Consider the following 6,403-nt stretch of genomic DNA (forward strand, 5'->3'; position numbering starts at 1 on the left):
TGTTGCCTTCTGAATTTTGGGGATCAACTGCATTCATGGACTCTTTGAATTCTTCCAAGTTCCACCATGGAAATCGGTTGCATGTCTTTGTATATTTATCATGGACTATAGTTTTTCAGTCAGCAGTATTATCAATGCTTTTTAGTAAAAAAAAAAATTTCCCAACAATCCAAAACTTGAATATTGATTAGTATCGACTAAACGGTGAAAATATCTAAGTACTTACTAAGGGGTCACTCTTAACTCACTCGCTGCCGGCGCCTTTTCTCAGACTAAGCCGCTGCCTGCCTGCTATTTCTTACTTTTTTGAAAATCCAGTTACTCTGTACATATTTATGTTAGATTTATGAAAATTGGCCAGTTTCAGTAAGAGATGTTGAGCTTTACAGAACAGGAAGAATTTTGACTCTCTCTTATTTTGTTCATGTTTTATGCTTTTCAAAAAACAACAAAGTTTGGCCAAACTTGCCAGTAAAATATTTTTACTGTTATGTGAGAGTGTTGCTGTTTCTGTCCTAAAATACACACAAAGTATATAACAAAACAAAGAAAACTAAATTGATAAGTTTATGATGACTTTGCCTAGATGCATGAATCATTTCATTAGTCATCGTATTAGACTCTAGTACTACGGTAGTACTAGACTCTAGTACTAGCCCACTGCTGACAGGTGATCTGCCTCTTTCTCTCATCTCAAACTACCATTATTTAACACTGCATCATCTGAATCAGATTTCATTGAATCATAAATGGATTCAGAATCTCTAAAATTACGAGCCATTTTGGCATGAGCATCGCAGTAGGGTTTGGTCCACTTCGGCACTTTGGCCGCCCGATGTTCAAAACAAAACCCATCTAAGTAGGACACAGGGAACTCCCGTTCCAAAAATAGGCAGAACTTCAAGGGAAATCATTCTAAAATAAAGTGAAACTGCTGTTAGTGGTCAAAGGGATGTTACTCTAGTAATTGGGCTATGCCGTTGCCGCATATGTCGGCAATTAGTAGAAATAAAGAGGAAAATATGCGACCGACAGGGGTGCAGTAGCGGCGGTGAGCGGTCGCCGCCTATTGACCGACTCAGGTGTGGCAATGGCGGTGAGTGAGTTAACAAGTACTGAGTACTGGTGTCCATTAATGCCCACCACTATTGTGAAGTACTCTGTCTCAAAAGATCCAGGTGTGTGCGTGTGTTGGTGAGGGATCTTCTATATTTTTGTAGAAGAATTGTTCAATGCCTTTAAGCATTTTGTAACTGATATTCCAAAGTAATCCTGCTGATATGAACCACCACGCGTGAAAGTGTGAAGAACGTGAGCTTTTGTTTGTTGAAAATTGCTCAAAATAATGTGTAAGTGAGATAAAAATCTATACATGTATTTTAATGTACACCAAATGATTTTTTAGTAAGCTCTTGGTGAAATATTAGCCTGAGTACAGTGGTAGCCCACTGTTTCCTGGAGCTGTCTGTCAGAAATATCAGTCTGTGTGTGTGTTTGTGTGTATGTATGCGCGATTGTATACATGGAAAACTTCACTTACATATGGGTTACGATACCAGAATCTTATGTAGGCGTACATACAGTAGAGTCCACGTATCTCGAACACGAAAATCACAACCTCTCGGGTATCTCGAATGTAATGCTCGGCCCCATTTCAGTCCCTATGTTTTCTTTGTATTGACTTCACGGAGTTCCCGAACACTCGGAATGCACAACACTCAGATCTTGAACAAATCCACTTCGCATTTTCAAATAAAGACCTGGCTATACAGCCACAAGAGGCTAGAGGAATGGGGAGGGAGGGGGTTGGGGAGTGATGCTGCCCGCACCGCTCGCCATGCGTGCAATCATGCTGTGAGACACTCGCGGCGTAACGAGGTGTAACTTTCTGTAAGCCAATGAAATGAGAGGAAAGGGATGACATGAGTCGGCTGTGCACACGTGAGATTTTCTGCTTTCCACTTTCATTCATCTTCTTGCTTTCACACCGTCAACACTTTCATCAAGGGAGCTAACCGCGTATTTTATTTTAATGTACTTTTTACCCCCTTGATTTTTCTCTATTTCTTTGTATTTGAGGCATTCACAGACATGACGAATTACGGAAATTTCAAACACTATTTCCTGTCCCCGACGAATTGGTACAAAATTGTCCCTTGTTCTTTGTAAGTTACTCTTTTTGTGCTTTCATATTTTTCGTTCTGTAAGATTTGTTTTTTCCTTTTTATTTTGTGGTGAGCTTTACCGTTATATCATATCAAATATGTTTCACTGTGTTCATTGCGAATATCATTTACTACTCCATATCACAGAGATCAGATGAGTACCAATATAAAATGCATTTGTCAGCTGTTAGTTTACAAAGTTGCGCGCAAAAGGGAAGTTTTGTTTTATTTCTGATATTATTTTGTTCTTGCTGTCGGTCATTTTCAAATGTGTTCAATACTTACTTCCAAAATGCTCACAACATAATGATTTGGTATATGGGGGAAGAATTATGACTTGTTTGAGTGAATTTTGAGTGTGATTTTTTTTACTTTTAAACTGAAAGAAATGTATGTCTTCTTCTATTTCATCTTTAAATGTACATCCTAGTCTTCGGTGTGAAGGCTGCTGCTTGCCACTAGTCCTCCAGGTTCTTTACAGATTTGGGGCTCCCTGCCTTGCCTGGTTATGGCCCATATCTTCTAAGAGCTTCGTGCTTTGAAAAGGATTGGAATATTATACGATTTGCTGTCTGGCCGCCGGTTCTGGGTGGGTACTGCTCTGAGATGCGGATCCTGAACTTTGTGTACAGATGGTGTTCCAGGTGGTTGTGGTCTGTTCTGAATCTGAAGCAAACTACCTGGCCTTGACAGGTGAAAAGGTGGCAAGCGTCTTAAAAAAAAATAACATAAAAAAACATGAGACGTCTGTGGTGAAGTGAAGTGGTAGTAGTAGTAGGGATCGGTCTGCTTAAGTTGTAGCGTGGGTGTTGTTCCTTCTGCTTTGCTTGTAGCCCGATTTTGATGACACTTTTGACCTTCAAATAGATTTATCCTTTTTTCAGGCTGCCCTGATCGAGACCCTTCTTATGTGAAGGAATTGATTTCAATCTTTAAATCAGAGGCACCATGGCATAGATAATTATTTAAAGTGTTTACAATGACATTAAACCGTCCGGTAGCATCTGGCGGGCCGCATTTGGTGAGTTCATGCGTTTAACAATTTGTTTATTGCCTGTATAGTTTTTGTTTTGAACTGGTCAGCTGAATGTGTAATGCTATGGGCATTTCAGTTAACATAATGTTATGTTATAACTGATGTCTTATAAATTGTCCATTTGATATATATATATATAATCTTGAACATGTAATTTTCCTGCTAGTGTAAAGAGTAATGTAGGGTTTGTAAATCATCTTATTATATTTGCTCAGATTGTGAATTTTCTCTTGATATTCACTTGTGGTGGGAGAGCGAGTGCTACCGGTAAGTTCTCTGACTGCTATACCCTGTCACTTCTTTTTTTTTCCTGTTTTTCCTCCAGCTCTAAATGATCATTATCTTAATGAGATGTTTTTTTAAAACTCAAACTAGCATTTCTTGCGTACGTCTCGATTTCATGTACACATAACTTGTTTCACAATGCCCCCCCCCCCCCCCCCGGGGCAGTGCTACTGACTGAAGTGTCTTTAGGCCATTCCAAAAGGAGGGGATGTTAACATGTTCTTATGCACAGTAGAATTGTAAATGAGCTGATTTATCAATGTCATGCTCATACTGTGCCTGAACAACATAGGGGGAACTGCTGCTTTTTCTTTCCTCATCCTTACTATCGTTATTTCTCCTCTACTTCTTTTGCATGTTTGTCACTCTCTTGTGAACTGCTATTTCCGGGGTGCCTTGATAGTCGAAGCATACTTTGTGCTGTTGAGGCTAGAGAGGTGAGCAGCTCAGTAAGCCTGATTCCCCTTTTGGACTTCTCTGTTGACATCCACCCCTTACTAGAACTAAACAAAACAATGTCTCTGTAGTTGTACTAAGGTGATTGAAGGCTTCCACTTGTTGGTCCTCCTGTTCAATCCCTGTTTTATTTCTGTCTTTCTTCAGTCTTTCTTTTCTGTGACAGTAAATGGCCGTTAGTGTTCAGATGTGCTTCTCTTTACTTAAACAAAGTCTTTGCACTTGATGACTTTGTTATTTTAAAGAGCATACAGCATTCCCCATCTCTGGACGTTGTGTTAGTCCATTCAACACAAGGGGTGGTTCATGGGCTGTCTGTGTGGTTTACTTCTTCGGAAACCTTCCACTTCAAGTCTTAGTGTTGTCCTACTGAGTCTGTTCCAAGAGAATTGTGGCTGTCATCATATTGACAAGCTGTCGGTGTCAGTAAAATACAACTACATTAAATGTAATCCAATTCTGTGATGATGGCAGTGAGTTAATATTATGTAAACTTGTATACCAGTTGCGCACAGAACAGAGCTCGCTCTGTCGGTGCGCAAAGCATGTGTACCTTTCTTGCTCTTTCATTGGAGTCGATATGGAATGCTGTGCGTTTCCTGCAGTAGCCTACTACAGATTTCTGGAGAAAAATCATGTTTTTCACTTGCATGTAAATAAGTTTTAAAAACTGTTGAATAGTGACTGTTTTCATGTCAACTTGTATACGAGTGCATCACATCTCTATTAATTGAAATTTGAAGATTTTTATTTCAGATGATTCTTATATTTTTAAACTTACATAATCACTTATGAGAATGTGACCTGTCCTATTTGGCATAGACTGCTTGAAAAAAAATGTAGCTACTACTTAGAGTAACCCAACTGTACAGTAGTCTCTACCTGTATGCATGCCATAGTAGTATAATGAAGGCATCCTCTTTGAGAAGCTGCGGCAGCTTTGTGTCAAGGTAAAAGGGACCCTCACTCCCCAAGGAGGGAAGGATCATTACTAAAATATCAAGAAAATGAGATTGGCAGGTATTTTCCCCCTTTGCTCACCTAAGCACCAAAATGATTTTTTTAGTTTAGGCAGTACATTTTGGTCTTTACATCATAGCCTTGCATAGCATATGAAAAATCCTTTTACCATGGTATATTTTATTTTTGTAAGCATTTACACCGTTAAAATTAAATATATATCACACAATGACAAATTTCAGAAACATATTGAAACTCTATGGCCACGTAATAGTTAGGCGCTTCTTAACCGTGCGTGCAAAGGGCGTGAAAATGATTACCATGAAATGAAGATAAATTTATTATTATATCTCTGTCATTCTGCTGAGATGCAGTTCACTCAGCCAGAGTTGACTTTGACAGGCACAGTAGAAGCAGCCTCCCGAATGTTCTGTGTTGCGTCAATGGATGTGTTCCGTGTTGCGTCAATGGCTGTGCAAATCATTGGCTACATAAAAACCTCTTAATCTCCTTGCACACATCACGAACTTCAACTCCTAAGATTGTCACCACAGATCTTTGTACTATTATGGCCTGTGCAGGGGAGAGTGACTTTTACCTTATCTTTTGTTGAGACTTCAGAACTTTGTGTGCTTCTGTTGATGTTCCAGTGTGGAAATGGATTGTTTTAATTTTGACATGTCTTTATTATTATTCTGCAGCCCCTTGCAGGTCAAAACCCGTTTGAAATATTACTCACATTAAAAGTTTCTGACATCAGGAGTATGAGATTTGTTTTTTTCTTTCTTTCAGACATTATTTTTGTGTTCTTTAAACTTGAGCTTATTGCATTTGATTTGGAGTCTACATAACTTGATAAGTGGGCACCACGTCAGAGTAGTCCTACAATGGATTCCTGCCCACACTGGGATACCGGAAAATGAAAGAGCTGATGCTCTGGCAAAGAAAGGAGCTAGTCTCCCTCAGCCTGAAATTCCTACGAATTACACCACCTGCTGCCAAATGATCAAGTCAAACCTCAAGGAAGAGTGGATGAATGATTGGGCCACAGGTACGACAGGAAGGAGGATGTATGGCCACATGAATAAACCACTGGTCAAAGTTCCAATCAATGAGTTGAGGAGGGGAGATCAATCCATAATCTTCCAACTTGGAACACAACATGTACGCCTCAACCAACATCTCAACCGAATTGGAGAGAAGCAGTCTGCTGCCTGCCCACTATGTGACTACCCCTCAGAGACAGTGGAACATCATCTGTTTTTCTGTAGAAAACTAACTGATTTAAGGGGATGTTCTCTTCCCAAGCTACCCCACACACCTAATTGCCTCTACTCCTCAAGACAACAGTTACAACAAACATGCAACTATTACCGAATGGCATCATGCAGAAGAGTTAACGCTCAGATGCTACTGGATCGCTAACAACAACAACAACATGAGCTCAGCACGATGTCAATCACTGATTGTGACATTATGATAATGGGTAGGTTTTCCACTT

This window comes from Aplysia californica, unplaced genomic scaffold, assembly GCF_000002075.1.
Source record: "Aplysia californica isolate F4 #8 unplaced genomic scaffold, AplCal3.0 scaffold00188, whole genome shotgun sequence".
In the NCBI taxonomy this organism is placed as follows: domain Eukaryota; kingdom Metazoa; phylum Mollusca; class Gastropoda; order Aplysiida; family Aplysiidae; genus Aplysia; species Aplysia californica.